This window comes from Rattus norvegicus, chromosome 18 (assembly GCF_036323735.1).
Source record: "Rattus norvegicus strain BN/NHsdMcwi chromosome 18, GRCr8, whole genome shotgun sequence".
NCBI classification, from domain to species: Eukaryota; Metazoa; Chordata; class Mammalia; order Rodentia; family Muridae; genus Rattus; species Rattus norvegicus.
In genome coordinates this window covers 66180693-66202968 of record NC_086036.1, presented here as the reverse complement: position 1 = coordinate 66202968, position 22276 = coordinate 66180693, and the positions used below count along the sequence as shown (strand labels likewise).

The 22276-nt window shown below is 40.3% G+C and overlaps 1 protein-coding gene across 4 annotated transcripts in view; it reads left to right on the top strand.

The window, feature by feature from the left end:
• Dynap (dynactin associated protein) overlaps window positions 1-22276 on the top strand; it is a 67452-nt gene that overhangs the window by 25031 nt on the left and 20145 nt on the right. The window contains exons 4-5 of one of the 4 annotated variants that reach the window (XM_063277584.1): window positions 12256-17869; window positions 18980-19253. The exons of 1 other annotated variant lie outside the window; for it this stretch is intronic. The gene's annotated coding sequence lies outside the window, so the exon portion shown is untranslated. Of the gene's footprint in view, window positions 1-12255; window positions 17870-18125; window positions 19254-22276 lie in introns of those variants that run through there. 2 more of the 4 variants (XM_063277583.1, NM_001400775.1) reach the window with 2 other exon arrangements.

The window sequence follows — 22276 nt, the reverse complement described above, 5'->3', positions numbered from 1 at the left end:
GGGATCTAGGGTAATTCAAGCATTTGGGCTAATAGCCACTTATCAATGAGTGCATACCATGTATGTCTTTCTGTGAGTGGGTTAGCTCACTCAGGATGATATTTTCCAGTTCCAACCATTTGCCTACGAATTTCATAAACTCGTTGTTTTTGATAGCTGAGTAATATTCCATTGTGTAGATGTACCACATTTTCTGTATCCATTCCTCTGTTGAAGGGCATCTGGGTTCTTTCCAGTTTCTGGCTATTATAAATAAGGCTGCGATGAACATAGTGGAGCACGTGTCTCTTTTATATGTTGAGGCATCTTTTGGGTATATGCCCAAGAGAGGTATGGCTGGATCCTCAGGCAGTTCAATGTCCAATTTTCTGAGGAACCTCCAGACTGATTTCCAGAATGGTTTTACCAGTCTGCAATCCCACCAACAATGGAGGAGTGTTCCTCTTTCTCCACATCCTCGCCAGCATCTGCTGTCACCTGAGTTTTTGATCTTAGCCATTCTCACTGGTGTGAGGTGAAATCTCAGGGTTGTTTTGATTTGCATTTCCCTTATGACTAAAGATGTTGAACATTTCTTTAGGTGTTTCTCAGCCATTCGGCATTCCTCAGCTGTGAATTCTTTGTTCAGCTCTGAACCCCATTTTTTAATAGGGTTATTTGTTTCCCTGCGGTCTAACTTCTTGAGTTCTTTGTATATTTTGGATATAAGGCCTCTATCTGTTATAGGATTGGTAAAGATCTTTTCCCAATCTGTTGGTTGTCGTTTTGTCCTAACCACAGTGTCCTTTGCCTTACAGAAGCTTTGCAGTTTTATGAGATCCCATTTGTCGATTCTTGATCTTAGAGCATAAGCCATTGGTGTTTTGTTCAGGAAATTTTTTCCAGTGCCCATGTGTTCCAGATGCTTCCCTAGTTTTTCTTCTATTAGTTTGAGTGTGTCTGGTTTGATGTGGAGGTCCTTGATCCACTTGGACTTAAGCTTTGTACAGGGTGATAAGCATGGATCGATCTGCATTCTTCTGCATGTTGCCCTCCAGTTGAACCAGCACCATTTGCTGAAAATGCTATCTTTTTTCCATTGGATGGTTTGGCTCCTTTGTCAAAAATCCAGTGACCATAGGTGTGTGGGTTCATTTCTGGGTCTTCAATTCTATTCCATTGGTCTATCTGTCTGTCTCTGTACCAATACCATGCAGTTTTTATCACTATTGCTCTGTAATACTGCTTGAGTTCAGGGATAGTGATTCCCCCTGAAGTCCTCTTATTGTTGAGGATAGCTTTAGCTATCCTGGGATTTTGTTATTCCAGATGAATTTGCAAATTGTTCTGTCTAACTCTTTGAAGAATTGGATTGGTATTTTGATGGGGATTGCATTGAATCTGTAGATTGCTTTTGGTAAAATGGCCATTTTTACTATATTAATCCTGCCAATCCATGAGCATGGGAGATCTTTCCATCTTCTGAGGTCTTCTTCAATTTCTTTCCTCAGTGTCTTGAAGTTCTTATTGTACAGATCTTTTACTTGCTTGGTTAAAGTCACACCGAGGTACTTTATATTATTTGGGTCTATTATGAAGGGTGTCGTTTCCCTAATTTCTTTCTCGGCTTGTTTCTCTTTTGTATAGAGGAAGGCAACTGATTTATTTGAGTTAATTTTATACCCAGCCACTTTGCTGAAGTTGTTTATCAGCTTTAGTAGTTCTCTGGTGGAACTTTTGGGATCACTTAAATATACTATCATGTCGTCTGCAAATAGTGATATTTTGACCTCTTCTTTTCCGATCTGTATCCCCTTGATCTCCTTTTGTTGTCTGATTGCTCTGGCTAGAACTTCAAGAACTATATTGAATAAGTAGGGAGAGAGTGGGCAGCCTTGTCTAGTCCCTGATTTTACTGGGATTGCTTCAAGTTTCTCTCCATTTAGTTTAATGTTAGCAACTGGTTTGCTGTATATGGCTTTTACTATGTTTAGGTATGGGCCTTGAATACCTATTCTTTCCAGGACTTTTATCATGAAGGGGTGTTGAATTTTGTCAAATGCTTTCTCAGCATCTAATGAAATGATCATGTGGTTCTGTTCTTTCAGTTTGTTTATATGATGGATCACGTTGATGGTTTTCCTTATATTAAACCATCCCTGCATGCCTGGGATGAAGCCTACTTGATCATGGTGGATGATTGTTTTGATGTGCTCTTGAATTCGGTTTGCCAGAATTTTATTGAGTATTTTTGCGTCGATATTCATAAGGGAAATTGGTCTGAAGTTCTCTTTCTTTGTTGGGTCTTTGTGTGGTTTAGGTATAAGAGTAATTGTGGCTTCATAGAAGGAATTCGGTAGGGCTCCATCTGTTTCAATTTTGTGGAATAGTTTGGATAATATTGGTATAAGGTCTTCTATGAAGGTTTGATAGAATTCTGCACTAAACCCGTCTGGACCTGGGCTCTTTTTGGTTGGGAGACCTTTAATGACTGCTTCTATTTCCTTAGGAGTTATGGGGTTGTTTAACTGGTTTATCTGTTCCTGATTTAACTTCGATACCTGGTATCTGTCTAGGAAATTGTCCATTTCCTGAAGATTTTCAAGTTTTGTTGAATATAGGTTTTTATAGTAAGATCTGATGATTTTTTTGAATTTCCTCTGAATCTGTAGTTATGTCTCCCTTTTCATTTCTGATTTTGTTAATTTGGACGCACTCTCTGTGTCCTCTCGTTAGTCTGGCTAAGGGTTTATCTATCTTGTTGATTTTCTCAAAGAACCAACTTTTGGTTCTGTTGATTCTTTCTATGGTCCTTTTTGTTTCTACTTGGTTGATTTCAGCTCTGAGTTTGATTATTTCCTGCTTTCTACTCCTCCTGGGTGTATTTGCTTCTTTTTGTTCTAGAGCTTTTAGGTGTGCTGTCAAGCTGCTGACATATGCTCCTTCCTGTTTCTTTCTGCAGGCACTCAGCGCTATGAGTTTTCCTCTTAGCACAGCTTTCATTGTGCCCCATACGTTTGGGTATGTTGTACCTTCATTTTCATTAAATTCTAAAAAGTTTTTAATTTCTTTCTTTATTTCTTCCTTGACCAGGTTATCATTGAGTAGAGCATTGTTCAATTTCCACGTATATGTGGGCATTCTTCCCTTATTGTTATTGAAGACCAGTTTTAGGCCGTGGTGGTCCGATAGCACGCATGGGATTATTTCTATCTTTCTGTACCTGTTGAGGCCCGTTTTTTGACCAATTATATGGTCAATTTTGGAGAAAGTACCATGAGGAGCTGAGAAGAAGGTATATCCTTTTGCTTTAGGATAGAATGTTCTATAAATATCCGTTAAGTCCATTTGGCTCATGACTTCTCTTAGTCTGTCTACATCTCTGTTTAATTTCTGTTTCCATGATCTGTCCATTGATGAGAGTGGGGTGTTGAAATCTCCCACTATTATTGTGTGAGGTGCAATGTGTGTTTTGAGCTTTAGTAAGGTTTCTTTTACATATGTAGGTGCCCTTGTATTTGGGGCATAGATATTTAGGATTGAGAGTTCATCTTGGTGGATTTTTCCTTTGATGAATATGAAGTGTCCTTCCTTATGTTTTTTGATGACTTTTAGTTGAAAATTGATTTTATTTGATATTAGAATGGCTACTCCAGCTTGCTTCTTCTGACCATTTGCTTGGAAAATTGTTTTCCAGCCTTTCACTCTGAGGTAATGTCTGTCTTTGTCTCTGAGGTGTGTTTCCTGTAGGCAGCAGAATGCAGGGTCCTCGTTGCGTATCCAGTTTGTTAATCTATGTCTTTTTATTGGGGAGTTGAGGCCATTGATATTGAGAGATATTAAGGAATAGTGATTATTGCTTCCCGTTATATTCATATTTGGAAGTGAGGTTATGTTTGTGTGCTTTCATTCTCTTTGTTTTGTTGCCAAGATGATTAGTTTCTTGCTTCTAGGGTATAGCTTGCCTCCTTATGTTGGGCTTTACCCTTTATTATCCTTTGTAGTGCTGGACTTGTAGAAAGATATTGTGTAAATTTGGTTTTGTCATGGAATATCTTGGTTTCTCCATCTATGTTAATTGAGAGTTTTGCAGGATACACTAACCTGGGCTGGCATTTGTGTTCTCTTAGGGTCTGTATGACATCTGTCCAGGATCTTCTGGCCTTCATAGTTTCTGGCGAAAAGTCTGGTGTGATTCTGATAGGTCTGCCTTTATATGTTACTTGACCTTTTTCCCTTACTGCTTTTAATATTCTTTCTTTATTTTGTGCGTTTGGTGTTTTGACAATTATGTGACGGGAGGTGTTTCTTTTCTGGTCCAATCTATTTGGAGTTCTGTAGGCTTCTTGTATGCCTATGGGTATCTCTTTTTTTAGGTTAGGGAAGTTTTCTTCTATGATTTTGTTGAAGATATTTACTGGTCCTTTGAGCTGGGAGTCTTCACTCTCTTCTATACCTATTATCCTTAGGTTTGATCTTCTCATTGAGTCCTGGATTTCCTGTATGTTTTGGACCAGTAGCTTTTTCCGCTTTACATTATCTTTGACAGTTGAGTCAATGATTTCTATGGAATCTTCTGCTCCCGAGATTCTCTCTTCCATCTCTTTTTTTTTTTTTTTTTTTTTTTTGGAGCTGGGGACCGAACCCAGGGCCTTGCGCTTCCTAGGTAAGCGCTCTACCACTGAGCTAAATCCCCAGCCCCTCTTCCATCTCTTGAATTCTGTTGGTGAAGCTTGTATCTACAGCTCCTTGTCTTTTCTTTTGATTTTCTATGTCCAGGGTTGTTTCCATGTGTTCTTTCTTGATTGCTTCTATTTCCATTTTTAATTCCTTCAACTGTTTGATTGTGTTTTCCTGGAATTCTTTCAGGGATTTTTGCGATTCCTCTCTGTAGGCTTCTACTTCTTCTCTAAGGGAGTTCTTTATGTCTTTCTTGAAGTCCTCCAGCATCATGATCAAATATGATTTTGAAACTAGGTCTTGCTTTTCTGGTGTGTTTGGATATTCCGTGTTTGCTTTGGTGGGAGAATTGGGCTCTGATGATGCCATGTAGTCTTGGTTTCTGTTGCTTGGGTTCCTGCGCTTGCCTCTCGCCATCAGATTATCTCTAGTGTTACTTTGTTCTGCTATTTCTGACAGTGGCTAGACTGTCCTATAACCTGTGTGTCAGGAGTGCTGTAGACCTGTTTTCCTGTTTTCTTTCAGCCAGTTATGGGGACAGAGTGTTCTGCTTTCGGGCGTGTGGTTTTTCCTCTCTACAGGTCTTCAGCTGTTCCTGTGGGCCTGTGTCTTGAGTTCACCAGGCAGGTTTCTTGCAGGGGAAAAGTTGGTCCTACCTGTGGTTCCAAGGCTCAAGTTTGCTCGTGGGGTACTGCCTAAGTCCTCTCCGCTGTGGCAGCAACCGGGAAAATCTGTGCCGCTCCTTCTGGGAGCCTCCGTGCACCAGGGTTTCAGATGACGTTTGGTGTTTTCCTCTGGCGCCTGGATGTGCACAGAGTGCAGTCTCTTCTGGTTTCCCAGGCGTGTCTGCCTGTCTGAAGGTTCAGCTCTCCCTCCCACGGGATTTGGTTGCAGAGAACTGTTTATCCGGTCTGTTTCCTTCAGGTTCCGGCAGTGTCTCAGGCGCAGGGGTCCTGCCGCTCCCGGGCCCTCCCCTATGGGAACCCAGAGGCCTTATACAGTTGCCTCTTGGGCCAGGGATGTGGGCAGGGGTGGGCAGTGTTGGTGGTCTCCTCCGCTCTGCAGCCTCAGGAGTGCCCACCTGATCAGGCGGTGAGGTCTCTCTCCCACGGGGTTTGGGAGCAGAGAGCTGCTGCGGTCCGGGATCCGCCGGTGTGGGACTTCCGGTAAACACAGGAAGTGCCCGGCCTTAGAGGAATTTTGCCTCTGTGTGTCCTGAGTTCACCAGGCAGGTTTCTTGCAGGGGAAAAGTTGGTCCTACCTGCAGTTCCAAGGCTCAAGTTTGCTCATGGGGTACTGCCTAAGTCCTCTCCGCTGTGGCAGCAACCGGGAAGATCTGTGCCGCTCTTTCCAGGAGCCTCCGTGCACCAGGGTTCCAGATGGCGTTTGGTGTTTTCCTCTGGCGCCTGGATGTGCACAGAGTGCAGTCTCTTCTGGTTTCCCAGGCGTGTCCGCCTCTCTGAAGGTTCAGCTCTCCATCCCACGGGATTTGGGTGCAGAGAACTGTTTATCCGGTCTGTTTCCTTCAGGTTCCGGCAGTGTCTCAGGCACAGGGGTCCTGCCGCTCCCGGGCCCTCCCCTACGGGAACCCAGAGGCCTTATACAGTTGCCTCTTGGGCCAGGGATGTGGGCAGGGGTGGGCAGTGTTGGTGGTCTCCTCCGCTCTGCAGCCTCAGGAGTGCCCACTTGATCAGGCGGTGAGGTCTCTCTCTTCTCTGTAATTTTAAGGGAGTTATTTATGTCCTCCTTAAGGTCCTCTATTGTCTTCATGAGATATAATTTTCAATCAGAATCCAGAAAAATATCATTTTTTCAAATGTGCTAGGGTATCTAGGGATTATTGTGGCAGGAGAACTGGGTTTTGATGGTGACAAGTGGCATTGGTTTCTGTTGCTTATGTTCTCTTTCCATCTGATTACCTCTGGTATTAACTGGCCTTACTATCTGTGACTGTATCCTGTCTCTCCTGTGAGCCTCATTATGATAGACTTCAAGTCAAGCTATGTCTGGCTGTGGGAGAGGGTCTGAAGTGCCTGATCTGCAAGCTTCTTCATGAGAAACCTCCTGGGAATCAAGCTGTGTGTGTGTGTGTGTGTGTGTGTGTGTGTGTGTGTGTGTGTGTGTGGTTAGAGCACCTGATATACCAACTGGTGCAGTTGTGGACCTGAAGGAAGATGTGTCTTTAGCAGGTCAGATAGGCTCCGCATCTGGTGGGCCCCATAGTGGTCCCAGTTAGGCCAGTTATTGGGGTTGAGGATCTGTGTCTCACCTGTAAGTCTGTTTGTGATGGACCTCCTGGGAGTCAAGGAAGCTCTGGGTGTGGGAGGATGCACCCTATCTGCCCCAGGCAGAGTTGGTGACCAGAAGGTTCTAGCAATATTTTCTGAGAACATAGTTGGTGTCCATGGTATTTTGTCCTGCAATCTTTGTACATCCAGGTTTGTTCTGCTTGTTATTGAATAGTATAATAGTTCCTTTGTAAGAAATATTCTTGGAGAAAGTGGAAGTTCTATGGAGAACATATATACTCCAGTATTTTATAAATGAATCTGGCTCTTATTCAATCAATTAGGCATTTGGACAATGGGATATTCCAGTTATTGTACAAGTACTAGAAAGTGTTTTTCATTTGTAGGCTAGTGAAATAAGGCATGATGCACATAAATGCTTGTGCATAAATTTATCTACAGTGTGGCCATGATGCTCCAGGCCAAATTAAGATATTATTTCTGTGGCATAATACAATGGTATGTCTGTCATGGAATAATTCAGCCATTGCAGAAGTCTATGGCACTGCAGTATTTCTCTGTTTTTTGAGGTATAGATTTCTCCAGCTGGATGCCCTGATACCAAAGGACATGCTCTTTTCTCTCTCATCAGATTTCTTAGCTGCTCATACACATTCAAACAGAGGAGAAAGACAAAAGAAAGGAAGGACTCTCTAAGTCACACATCATGTTCTCTGGTGGCATGGGGCAGCATTTAACTTCATGACCATAGCTGGTTGCATATACTGATGAGGACTCTATCCTTGATGGACAACTTGTCTATCTAAAAACATCTCAGAGTGTTTTATAAGACTGAAGAGGATGCTTGAGGAATGCTATCAATGTGTCATGTATGTAGCCAGCCTGAAGGGAAAACCCATTATGCTGTCATTTCTAAGGCAATGTCATATTAGATACGCTTCAACAGGATTTCATGTATTTAATGTTTCGTGTCATGTTTAATATACTCAGAGTGCTAATGGCCCACAGGCTTCAGATGTATTTCTTGGAAGATTCTGTTTTACACTGCTTTTTTTGAAAGAACAAATCACTTAGATGGTTTGTTTCCTTTCCATCCACATGACTTCCTTGCCTATTGATCCAGAGGTTGGGTCAATGTCACCCTGCTGTTGTTGATTCTGGTTAGAACCACTAAGTTGAAAATAGTGAATATGGTCTGTTTTTGTAATTTCCATCCACATTCCTCAGCTTTTCCCAGATGCTTCCTCATACCCATACAACTTGTTATTTCTCTGGATTATAAAAACAAAACAAAAATAAACAAAACATCCTGCTCCAAATATAGGGTTCAATTTGTGTTGACAACCAACTCCTGAGCATGAGGCCTGCCCTGATGTGAAACACTTAAAGACGAATAAACAGATTTTAAAAAAGTGGAGATAGCTTCGTAAGACTTTTAGAAAGGCAAAGCTATTCATGCACATATTTCTTTTCAACAGTGGAATGGGGTTTTTGGTCAAGCCTTGTAACTTGAAAAATCTACAGTTTTCTTCAAAGCTAAAAGCCAAAACAAACCCCAAAATAAAACAAAATAAAAACCCTCCACCCCCCAAAAAACCCCTAGTTTTCTTAGTACTTCAGGGGATCTCAATGCTTCTCTTTAAAATATTCTATGCCTATAATTCTTAGCTGTGCACAAGGTAAGCAGATCCTTCCACAGACATCTGGGGGCTTTGGGCTAAGGCCCAGGGATCAGCATTTCCAAGATGTCTTCTTATCTCTCTCTAATGCTGGAGCTTGATGTTCTTATTTCTTTTTGTTTTCCTGATGAAATCCAATGCATTTCTCATGGGAGTATCTGTTTCTTTGCTGAAGGTAGGCTCTGTTAGAGTATAATGCTAGAATATAGGCACTGTTCTCCCTCTACCTCACCTGTACTGTCAGGCACACACTGGACACTATCTATAAGCAACCTGCTAACAGACTTCCCTACACTATAAAATCTGACCAGGAAGTGGGCTATTGCGTGTCTTCCCATCTTCCCTACCTTCTGCCTGGGAAGCAGAGAGCCTGGCTACCAACTCTTACTGTGACCCCTATTTCATTCTCAAAAAGGGTCTAAAAAGAGACTCTCTCTTGGAGTCCCTGAAGAGACCCGAATTACCCTTGGAGCCCCTGCCATGCTATTGTCCCTCTGTCTGTCTTTCTATGAGTTTATAACTGTTCTGATAAATGCCCTACTCCATAGTAATTCATCTCAATGTCTCTTGAACCATCTGCTCATCTAAAACCTAACTGCTATGAGCATAAAATTTAGAAAGAAATTCCTGATCATAATAAGCAACTGGTTCATTTCTCCTCTGGGGGTATAAGAATGACCAAGTTAGAGTAGATCAGAGGTCTAACATGTCCATTATATCACTGATAAAAGTTGTTGTTGGATCTCTAATTGATTACCGCTAATGGAATAGTTATCATAAAACAGCATTACTTTTGAGGGAGTTTTTAATGATCATCTAAGAGTCATTTCACAGAAAGCTTTAAAGCAATCCAAATATCTTTACCAACACTTTGTCAGTTTCATAAAGGTCTTTCTAGATATGTGTGCTGGGTACAAATTGCTTACTTTCCCTGAGAGCAGCTCACTGGTATCATTTATTTTCATTGTGCTTATGCAAATCAGAGGCTTTCTCAGTAATTATATCTGAAAACATTAGAATTCACTTCTTATATCTCATTCGTAGTTGTTCCATGCCTTTTACTCTTGGGAGTCCAACAGTAATGTAGACAACTTTGGTAAATGCATTAATAGTTATTTTTATATCATATTCACTGGATCTCAGAGTTATGACCCTGAGGAGAATACTCAGGATAGGTGCTCCTGGCCTTCACCCCCACTGGAACCTGAGGGAGTTGAACTAGAAAGTTTTAGTGCCTGGAAAGAATCTTGAAAATGTCAAGTTGTGATGATTAGGTTATAAATGCCTAAGAACAGGAAGGAAGATGGCCATGGCTACATTGGGAAGGAAGCAGTGACAAGAATCATCTTTAAAAAGTATCATGAAGATAGCACCAAAAGCAAAGTGAGGGATATTATTGAAGAGATGTTTTTAAAATACATAAAAAATGTAATATGACATAATTTCAGAATTTTTTTCTCCTGGGGGACGGACAGGGAATTCGTAATTGCTACCTCCCTCAGGTTCAAGTACTGATTGCTCCTTGGTGTCTTCTCTAAGCAGATGCAGCAGATGTGATAAGATTGTAATCTCAACCAACTGACTTATTTCTAAAGAGGTTAAGTATAAAGGACAATGGCCAAACTGGATGTAGATATTGATATTAGGTATGTCGTAGTCTATTTTCACAGAAGAGAATAAAAGAAAATATCCAGTGAACATTGAACCCCTGAAATAGAACCTTTGTGTTTTATTGTTATAATTTTGTTTAATATGGACGCAACATTTGCAGAAAAACTTGTTCTTTTAATCTTCAGAGAAAATAATTAAGAAGGAATTGAAGAAAGTCAGCTTTTTAAGCTTTCAACCCAGTCCATCACAAGCCTTACAATTTCCTTATGTAGTATACTATGCATGTATAACATAATTTCTAATATTTATTAACACAAATATACAAATTTTGGTATTGTAATTTTTTTATTCAGTTTATATCTGGTCATGGCCCCCCTTTTTTCCAGTCCCACCTTTACAAATCCCCCCACATTGGCCCTTTTCCTTCTCTTCAGAGAAGTGAAGCCTTGGTAACATAATTTATTGTTCATATTTTAGTTTAATAAAGCCCAGGGTATCCAATGCTACTTTCTGCTTTCTTGGGCCTTGCACGCACGTGGCACACAGATGTGCATGCATACAAAATGCCAGTACACATAAAGCAAATAATAATAGTTAATTTTTTAAAAAAATGACATAAACTCAGATCCATTTATATAACCTCATCCCACTATCTCTGGTTAAGTCTACCTTGCTTTCCTCACTCAAACTACAGAGTTTCCTCTACAGAACCTATGACCAAGGTCCTGACTCTGTTGTAGAACTATTTGTAATTGAGAAGGCAGTTATTTATAACTCCACCTTATAAAACTTTAAGGAAGCTCAGTAGACTCTTGGTTGCTTCATATCCAGCACAGATTATTTGGTTTATCAAATGTCTGTCCTTGCTTTTTCTACCATCCATTATTTTGATCTTTTAAGCATAGAGATGAAAAAGCAAGTGGAGTTAAAATTCTCATGCTGTCTTGGACATCAGAGAGTACTTTGACTTCTTGTCAGGTGAGCACACATGAGAAATATACCTGGATGTCTAAGGCGAGCCAGATTTTGATCCCTTTGTATGTACATTGGTAAGAACACACACACACACACACACACACACACACACACACACACACACACACACACACACTTTTTCATTCTAAGTGTCTTAAATGCCTCACAAATTCATCTGGTACTTACTGCTGGTAGCACCCACTAAGTGTTATCCAATGGTGTCTAAAAGTAGAGATTCCTTATCTTACTACCAACAAATACTTCCTTTTAAGTTTTATCATTGGACACAAGTCAAAATTATACATACCAAATTTGGCCTTTAGAAATAATGTACTAGGGACATAGAAATATGACACATCTTCAAATGCTCGAATTTTTATTTAAATAATTACTGGTTGGCCATTAAGTGGTCATCTCTCTTTCTACACATACTCCTATGGTCAGGATATTTTTCCATATGCCAAGGCATGTGGAGAGGTGTCTTAATTGCTGTCCTATTGCTGTGGTGTGACCAAGGCAACCTTTATAAAGGAAAATATTTAACTGGGAGCTAGCTTATAGTTTTAGAGGCTTAGTCCATTATCACCACAGTGGGGTAGGTACATACTGACACACAGGGAGGCACGGTGTTGTAGTGGTGGCTGAGAGCTACATTCTAATCCACAAAAAGAGAGAGAGAAAGAGAAAGAGAGAGAGAGAGAGAGAGAGAGAGAGAGAGAGAGAGAGAGAGAGAGAGAGAGGAAGGAGGAGGAGGAGGTGGAGGAGGAGGAGGAGGAGGAGGAGGAGGAGGAAACTGGGCATTGCATGTGCTTTGGAAAAAAGGCAGCTAATGTATTTATCATAAAGCAGGGCAGAGTTGTCATTAGTTTATGTATAATTGAACACTTTGGAATTAGCATAATGTCTAGAATGTATTTTAGAAAATAGCTTTTATAATGAAACTTTCCAAAGTTTAGTAACATCCCTCTTTATTTTAGCAAGTCTGAGATAAATGTTTTAATTCGGGATAGGCCCAAAATGGATTCTAGATTTATTTATTTTATTTGTTGTGTTTGAGTATTTTTTTTCCTGCATGTATGTAGGTCCACCACATGCATGCCTGGTGCCTGCGGAGTTCAGAAGAGATGATCAGATTCCTTGGAACTGGAGTTCAGGATGGTGGTGAGTCACTACCTTGTGGGTCCTGGGAACTGATTTCAGGTCCTTTGGAAGAGAAGCAAGTGATCTTGACCAGTAAGCCATTTCTGCAGTTCCTGAGATTATCTCAAACCATGAAGTATCATCTAAATTTCTGTTCAATGACTTCCAATCTCAGATCCACCTCAGATTCACTGTCAGACTAGAGGTAGCAACCCCTACCAATATACATTTTTTAATCCAGAGAATTCAGTATTGCTTTAGTTTTTCACAGGGCGTACATTTGTCCTCTACAGTATGTCTTTCACGGTCTTTCATGTGCTTGACCAGGCGAGGAAGGACTCAACTGAAAGAGGTGAGACACGCCCTATAGGTTTTCAGTACTTGGGTGGTGTTTCCTGCCTTTCAGCTTCCTTACTTCAAATTCATTTCCAATGGTTCTGGTTTGATTGACTTTCTTTTTTCTGCTTATGATGGATAGTGTTCATAAAATCCACCCATCTGAAACAGTCCCATCCATACACCCATCACACATAATGATAGAGGGCAATTCCAGTGCTTTGAAGATCCTCTATGCTCTCTTTCATATCAGCGCCTCCACCCACACCTTTTGACTTCCATTATTGTCTGAATGCTTTTCCTTCACCCCAGCTTCATATTGCAATCAAATTTGATTGATTTTACTGGACAGTGACTGAACATGAAGAATGCTATTGTCTGTAACCATAACTCATTTTGAAAACAGATGTTTCTGTATGTTATTTATTTAATTATATGTTGTACGCAAAACTTCCTCATATGTGGCTGGCTTTTGGATCTTATCTAGTTTATGGGTGTAGAGGACAATTCCCTATAGATAGTCTTATGAACATCTTTTTTAACAGGTAAACTCAGTGTCTTGGTAATAGGAGTGAAGTTGGTAAGTAGCAGGATAGTCAAATGTATATGGCATGAGCAGAGCTGTCAAATAGCCTTCCGAGGCAGATGTCTTTTCTCACTCCTAGCAGCAACATCTGAGGGTCCCATTTGCTATCACCAGCATTTCTGTCTTCTAATTTCAGTCTTTCAGGAGGTAATTCTGACCTGGCAAATTTGATGTACATCAAGATGATTAAAAACAATGATGTAATCATTCTGTGAAGAGAAGAAACATCACTTACCCCGGCTGCTTCATTTGCATGACATTAGTTTGGGTTATTTACACAAATTAGTTTGAAAACTTTAAAACATTTTATGGGCATTCTTGCTAAAAAATCTTCCAAATGTGTCCTAGCTTTAGGTAGGTTACTTAAGACATATATATTTGATTTTTAGTGGGTAGCTTTTTCTTTCTCACTTCTTTATTTTACATTATATATATTTATTTTTGTTGGATATTTTTATTTACATTTCAAATGTTATTCCCTTTCACGATTCCTGTCCTATTCCCTCCCCTTGTTCTATATGGGTATTCCTCTCCCCATCTACGCCCCCAACATTCCCTTACATTGTGGGTCTAACCTTGGCAGGACCAAGGACTTCTCTTTCCTTTGGTGCCCAACAAGGCCATCTTCTGCTACATATGCAGCTGGAGTCATTGGTCAGTCCATGTGTACTCTTTGGGTAGTGGTTTAGTCCCTGGGAGCTCTGGTTGGTCGGTATTGTTGTTCTTATGGGGTTGCAAACCCCTTCAGCTCCTTCAGTCCTTTCTCTAACTCCTCCTTAAATCATTAAGCAAGAATATGCTAGATAGACTTGACTACAGGCAATGTGACGGAGGCATTTCTCAACTGCAAATGGATGGAACTTGAGACTATTATCCTGAGGGAGATTACCCAGTCCAAAAGGACATTCATGAATGGTATCTACTCACTTTTAAGTGGATATTAGCCATAAAATACCCATTCTACCCTCCACAGACACAAAGAAGCTAAACAAGAAGGAAGGCACAATTGAGAATGCTTTAATTTCACTTAAAAGGGGTAATAAAACAGAAGAGGCAGATGGAGGGAGGGAACTGGGTGAGAGAGTGGGTGAGGAGGGGAATGGGAGGGATCAGGATCAGATATGATGAGGGACAGGAGAGAAGGCCAGATGGCAATGGAAATCTTCAACTGACAGGGGTGGGCAAGTAGGGGACATCTCTAGGATGAGACCTGGGATATTGGAGGCACCCAAGATCAATTGGGGTGACCTTAGCAGTGACACATGGCATTGAGGTTATGGAACCTGAACAGGCCATCTCCTGTAGCCAGGCAGGAACCCCAATAGAGCAATAGGGATGCCAACTCTCCCATAAATCTTTTGATTCAAAATTTATCCTGTCTATAAGAAATGCAGGCATGAGGATGTGGAGCAGAGACTGAAGAGTGGTAAACCAATAAGTGGTCCAAGTTGAGGCGCATCCCACAAGCACTAATCCATGACACTATTTTTTTCTTTTTTTCAGAGCTGGGGACCGAACCCAGGGCCTTGCACTTGCTAGGCAAGCACTCTACCACTGAGCTAAATCCCCAACCCCATGACACTATTAATAATACTCATTTATGCTTGCAGACGGGAGTCTAGCATGGCTGTTCTCTGATAGGCTCCACCTAGCAGTTGATTCAGACAGATGGCAGATACCCACAACCAAACAGAGGATGGAGTTTGGGGACTCTTATAGAAGAACAGGAGAAAAGATTGTGGGCCCTGAAGGGGATAGGAACTCCAGAGGAAGACCAACAGAGTCATGTACCCTAGACCCTTGAGGTTCTCAGAGGCTGAACAACCAATCAAAGAACAAACACGGGCTGGACCTAGGCCTCCCTGAACATATGTAGCAAATGTACGGCTTGGTCTTAATTTGTTCCTGAACAACTGGAGCACAGACTATCCCTAAAGCTGTTGCCTGTATGTGGGATATGTTCTTCTAGCTGGGTTGCCTTGTCTGGCCTCAGGAGCAGAGGATGTACCTAGTCTCACAGACTTGATGTTCCAGGGTAGGGGGATATCCACAGGAGGCCCACTAGTTCAGACAGTGTCTTAACTTAAAAAAATTAGGAATTGTTTGTTTTGGGGATTGATAGTGGAAATAGCACTGGGATTTCCCAATGCACCTATGAAACAAAGTATTAATGTTTTCCTGGCATATAACTTAATTATGGTTAAAATGCGATCCAGTTGTAATTATGCATTGTTTGGTAGAGTCACGTGCTTGAAAGGGTCTTCTTAAAACTATGCTTAGCTTTCTTTATACAATTAATACATTTTAAATGTCTCTAGTATTTTCAATAGTCAAGAATTCTATTATATTTGAAAAACAGAAGTTACTATTAATATGGCACAGACACAATGAATCAAGCAACTCTGGATCATATGGAGATATTAGTAGGTTTTCATATCTGACAATGTTCTCCCTGTTCAGTTTGTATAGTTGATTTGATAAGCATAAGCATAATGCTTAAGCAAATGTGAAAATGTAGTTTTAAATGATCAATATTAAGTACCTGAAAGAACATTTTTCTTCACCCAAGCAATAGCTCAAAGGAGAAAATCAAGTTGGTTACCAGAACTTTCTGTGTGTTCAATTATCTATGAGATTTCATTATGCTAACAGATAAACATTATATATATATGTATAATAATGATATGATATATGTCTCATAAATGTAATGATCATATATATTTATATCATAATCTATATATCATCTCTCTCTATATTTTATCATGCTATGTATTGATATAGGTATGTAATCCATTTTTGATCCATTTCTAAATATCTGTAGTTCTGTCTTCTACTTGTATATTTTGAGAACTCAAATCTCTTCTGAGTATGCTTGGAATGAAATATCACTTTGAGGTTCTATCTCGTACTTGATTTTAAGTATTATTTTTAAGTTGGGGAAATATTACTACTTGAACAGTGACATCATTAACTATTGAAAGGCTCAAATGACCTTTGATTGAACTGAATGACTAATTGTGACTATATTGATATTATTCTCAAGTCTCCATATATTCCAAGTTAAAATTTTAGGGTTAGATGAGAGACAGAATAAAACAACAACACGAGGCAGGACCTGAGTTACAGCATTTACAACGAAGAGCAGAATGTGCATTGGCGAGGTCTGATGCTGTACCACGGCATTGTCAACATTAGCTGAGGTAATGTCATAAGACGGAGTCTCCAGAGAGCTGAACTGTCGGGTTTTCATTGATTACAGATTGCATGAAACGTTCAATTCCTTAGGGCACACTAGGCAATGAATAATTACTAGTACATGGCATCAAAACATTTGTGAATAAAACAAAACCCAGGTTAAAACAGTTTAGCTACTTATGTAAACAAATCCAAATTTGCCCCATATTTCATGGTAACTGGCAATATTTGCTAGAAGTTTGCTTCTCCCGCTTCAGTTGTGCGTATTGTCGATGTAGCTGGACTACTTTGCATCAGAAGTACAACACATATTCTGTAACTGTGCTTTTCTCTTCAGTGATGGGCACAGAGGGTAGACCCATGAAATTTACCTCAATATCATTGCTGACCAATGAATTCACTAATTCTATAGCAGCACTCTCTACAGATTGTATAGAGATACCACACCATTCATTTGGAGAAAAATAAGTTATTCTAAGTTCCTTTAGAGATAAAAATATCTACTTAGATTATGTGGTATTATCCTGTCATTCTTAATAAATGTTTTAGCTTCTGCATGAAAGCTGTAAATATTTATGAGTACCATGTGATGTTCCCATGATTGCATATGTGGAGTAGTCTCCAAATCAGGTTAAAAATATCATGTCCTCAAACCTGTGTCATTTCTGTGATGGCTCTCCATGGTCGTCAACTAGACTATATCTGAAATGTACTACAATCCAGAAATAGAGGACACACCTGTAAGAGATTTTCTGCTTGGCTTGAAGTAGATGAAACCACTTCTAGTCTGGATCTTTGAGGAAGAAAAACTCACCTTGATCCTGATCTTGAGGCAGGAAGACACAGAACTTTTTTTTTTAACCTTAAATCACTTTTTTTGTTGGATATTTCTTTATTTACATTTCAAATGTTATTCCCTTTCCTGGTTTTCTGTCCATAAGTCCCCTATCTCCTCCCCTTCCCCTTCTTCTATAAGTATGTTCCCCTTCCCACCCACTCCCCCTTTCTGCCCACTCCTGGCATTATCCTACACTGTGGGGTCCAACCTTGGCAGGACCAAGGGTTTCTCCTTCCATTGGTGCCCAACAAGGCCATCCTCTGCTACCTATGCAGTTGGAGCCATGGGTCAGTCCATGTATAGTTTTTGGGTAGACACAAACCTTTAATTCAGCTCTTAAATCAGGAAGACATTCCTCTAATATGGGACATACCTTCTTTTGAAAGTCTATAACAATATAGAAGAAGGAAGCTTTAGCTCTTTGCCTACTTGTTCTCATCTTGCTAACACATCCCTTCCACTGCCATTTGAGCCTACTTCTTCCAGATTCCCGCATACGTAGAAGACCAGCTGAGACATCCAGTCTAGTGGGACTGAACAACTATTAGATTCTTGGACTTTCCATTCATAGCTGACCATTGGATTAGCTGGACTGCAGCCTGTAAGTCATTCTAATAAATACTATCTATCTATCTATCTATCTATCTATCTATCTATCTATCTATCTATCTATCTATCCATCTACAGATATGATCTAGTTATAGTTCAGATTATATGAACTATTCATATATCTATATATCGTATATTCTGATATATAGCTCAAAATATATAAAATATAATATATACTTATATATATCCTATATCACATATATTTGTAGATATAGCTCAGAATATAAAAATACATATTATATATATGTATGTATCTGTCTATATTTCTCTATTCTATCTCCTACTATATCATCTATAGAGTCATATCATAATTTCTATGACTCTAGAGTACCCTGCTGTTTAGTCTACCAGTTGAGTCCACAGTCGAAAGCTAGGTCTTTGTCACCGCTATCAACAGCAAGAATCATATAGTCCTGAGGTGTCTCACAGTAATTAAGCCAATGGCTCCAACAATTGTCACTCTAATAGCTGAGCCTCAGCCTGTTTCTTTTACAGCTAATCCATTACCAGGAGTGGGAACAAAGATGACTTTACCTTTATCTACTACTTCGTAGATTTATGGAAACTACCACTTCCCCACTGACTGGGTCTACTACTATAACACTAATCACTTCTATTTTAGCAGAACTCACTGCCACTCAGATACAATGGAATCAAAAAATTGTTTTACTTCTGTGGTAATGCAAGAAGAGCTTTAAAAACAAACAAACAAACAAACAAACAAACAAACAAACAACCCAAAGCCATTTTACTGATTCTTTGTGAATTTTACATCAGGTACTCCATTACCACTCATTTCCTTGGCCCTCTGTATCTGTCCTCTACCCTCAAAATGCAGCCCTCCCCTTGAAAACAAAAAACCAAAACAAACAACAAAACAGCAGGCCAACTCATCTTGCCCTGTCAGCTGTGTTGTGTCACAGTAAGTCACACAACACACCCTTTTGCTCAAACAGCTTCATCTGCAAATGTTCATTGCAGTGAATCATTAGTCTGTTTCAAGGCCTCTGGCTTCTGCTATATTCTCAATAGGGGATCCCAACTGGGACTTCTCTTGGGTATCCTGTTGTGTCATGGAGCTCCTCCTGCTTTGGTTCCACAGGACCAGCCCCTTTACACATTCATAGATGGGGTACAAGTTGATGTGGACCAGCTCAAAGGCCTGAATCTGGGCCTGGGTGGTAGCTGACCTGTTCAGTCCACCAGCTCTCCTGTTCCAATGCCACCAGGACCAGCTCTCCTCACTACAGCACCAGGGCCAGCTTTCCACCACTGCCCCAGTGAGGGGCAAGACCAGATTTCCAGCTCTCAGGCCCTCAGACTGGCTCTCCCTCATCCATAACTCCAGAGCCAGCTCTACTGGCTGTTCAGTAAAGGTGAGAAATCTCGCTCCTGAGTGCTGTTGCTGGCAAGGGGCAAGGGCAGGGGCAGTGCCAGGGCCAGGGCCAGGGCCAGGGCCAGGGCCAGGGCCAGGGCTAGGACCAGGACCAGCTCTTCTGCTGTCATGTACTTTGGGTCAGCTCTTCTATGCTTCCCAGCTGCCCAGGAGAGGGGTGGGGCTAGCTCTTCCAACTAGTCTGCCTGCTGCGGACAGCAAGGGGCTGGGAGAGCATCTCCCATGTATCCATGACACTGAAGGGGTTGACGATGGGCAGGTCTCTGTGCAGCCAGCCCTATAACATCAACATGGCCCCAAATGGCACCCAGATCAGGAATGTCGTCATGGCCTTTGGTGGTCTGCTTCTCTTTCTTTCCTGCGTCTCCACCACATACTTGCTCAATGTAGTGGCTCCCACAGCTGTCTTCTGCCCATCCTCTCATGGCAGTGGGTTTGTCTCTTGCTACAAACTAAAAACAAAACTATAACAAAAGAAATCTCTGATCCCTGAGAATGCAATCAGCAGGTGCCGCTGCCTCCCCCACTGTTTCAGCTCACTGGCTCAGAACAGCATCCAGACGTCACTCGCTCCTGCGGCCAACTTGTGCAACTACCATCAGCTGAACTTTAAGTCTCGATGGAAGTCATGATAGTTAGACTACAAGTAGCATTGAATCAACCCTGCAGCCATTTGTATTATAGCCACTCCTGCTGCTTCAACTGGAGCAACCAGGACTGTCACCACAAACAGCTATCGCTAACAGCTAAATCAACAGGCTTATTGGATATCATGAATGTGCTGCCAAAGTAGCTGGTACATTCATGTCAACTACCTTCTACTTAGAAAATGACATCACCCGCAAGAAAGTAAAGAGATCCCACAAATATCAAGTTCCACAGAATTGACAGCCGCAGGGCTGACGACTACTCCTTTACCTGAACCTTGATGAATAGACTTGAATAAAGAGCTTCAGGTGGACTAAAAGTTGTTATGTACTTAGTATAGGATTACAGTATCAAGCACAGTAGTACCTTCTGTAACTAAGCCTATGAACAAAACATCCACACCATTTTTTCTGAATTGCTGTCATAACAGTTCGTGGATGGAACAGCTCTAATGTCTTCTGCTACTCTGGATGCTCTGGCTGAAGCCACAGTAGACAGCCTTGCTCACCGCCCTGGTGCTCTTTGCCCCTTCTGGGCTTCTCCTGCTCTCTTCCCTACCTCTGTGCCTCACTCAGACTTTCTCCTGGTACATCAAGGCCACTCAAAGCTTGGCTAGGGTCTAAGATTAGTGGAGCAGAGGGGTATGGAATATTAGCCCATTGCCAGTGTTCCAATGTCACACTGGCACCCAAACCTGTCACTTCTGTACCTATGAGATCTTATTTACATTTTATCTGCTTTCTGTCAAGGGTTTGATGGTATCTAATGTTGATAAGACTTTAGTTCATTGAGTTTTCCTCAATGAACTATTCGACTTTAACAACGACTCTCCAAACAATTGGCTGAAAAACTCCCAGGCCAAATTATTAATATTTGTTAGTATTCCCTAACAAAGTAATTTTTGTTTTGAGGAAATTGAATGGTGACCAGTAGGAAGGGTTTTGCTGCCAAGACCATGTTGATTTTTTGTAATAGCACTGAACTCATGCAAAGAATTTTATATCAACAATAATTTTAAGCACCATACTTTGGTACCTTAATTACACAATTTTCTTTTCTTTTTTTCTCCTTACACATTTGCTGTTTAGTACCACAGTTAGTAGAATTGTTTGATGGTTATTATGTAAATTTGTAGTCACTCAGTTGAGCATTAAGCTTGTACCCAGGGTCAGATTCCCAAGATATTGAGGGATATACAGAAGGACCACTAACACAGCAGACCAAAAATAACCAATTTCCTGTTCACTTAGAATTGTTGACTATTATAGAGGTGTAAATGGATTTTGTCCTTTCTTTCCTTCCTGGGCTCTTTCCAATTTTACTTCATCAGAAATAAAGAGAGTAAGCCAGGAATAATACATATTCATAAACACCTTCAGAACTGATTCCAGTGTAGAGTCAGTTTTAAGACATCAAACAAATCAATAAACCAAGGACATTCTGAGGTGGTGCCATTTTACTAGTGAGCTCAGTGAAACTAATACAAAGTATGAAATATTTTTAATCATTAAAAGTAAAGTCTAATTTTAAGTGAGAATTAAAAACATGAAATAAAATATTATCCAGTTTAATTCAGTCAATGAAAAAAGAACTAAAAAGAAACAAGAAAAAATAATTTCTTTTAGATGTGTCACATGTGATTTGACTGAGAAAATACAAAAAAATTGGTGAAAAATTTAAACGATATATTTAGTAGTTACAACAGTAGTAGTAGTAGTAGTAGTAGTAGTAGTAGTAGTAGTAGTAGTAGTAGTAGTAGTAATACTAGTAAATGTTAGTGGTTCTTCAATTGTGACCTTACTAATTATGACATAATTTTACTAATATATAAAAAATATTGAGGTTATAATGTGTAACCTTGAAAAGAATTACATTAAACTATAGGCTTAAGATTGTGTACTTCACTGGAAATGTTTTTCATACTTGCTAAAAGTAAAACTGTATTGTATTTCAATGTTAGATAAAGTCATAGGTTTTAGTTATATGAGAAGTTGGCCTTTCTAGGTGTTGAGGTACCAACAGAAGCATTTAATGGAGAATATAACCATGAATTAAGGAGAGTAATTACCTCTAACAGGAAGGGCAAGAAGGGTTGGTGGAAAACATTTTCAGGAAGAGGTGGTTCTAATTATACATAAGGAAATGTTCTCTCTGAACTGGGTGGTGGGAATTTGACTACTTCCCAGATTTCTTCATAAGGAATAGGTCAGTATTTTAATACATGAAATGCTTCTTATCAAACATTTTAATTTTGGGGCTTGGGCATGCTATGTGATATGGAGAATTGATTAAAATGGATTCAGAAGAAAATTCTAAATATTCATAAGTCATGGAAATCATCTGCGATTTTTACCC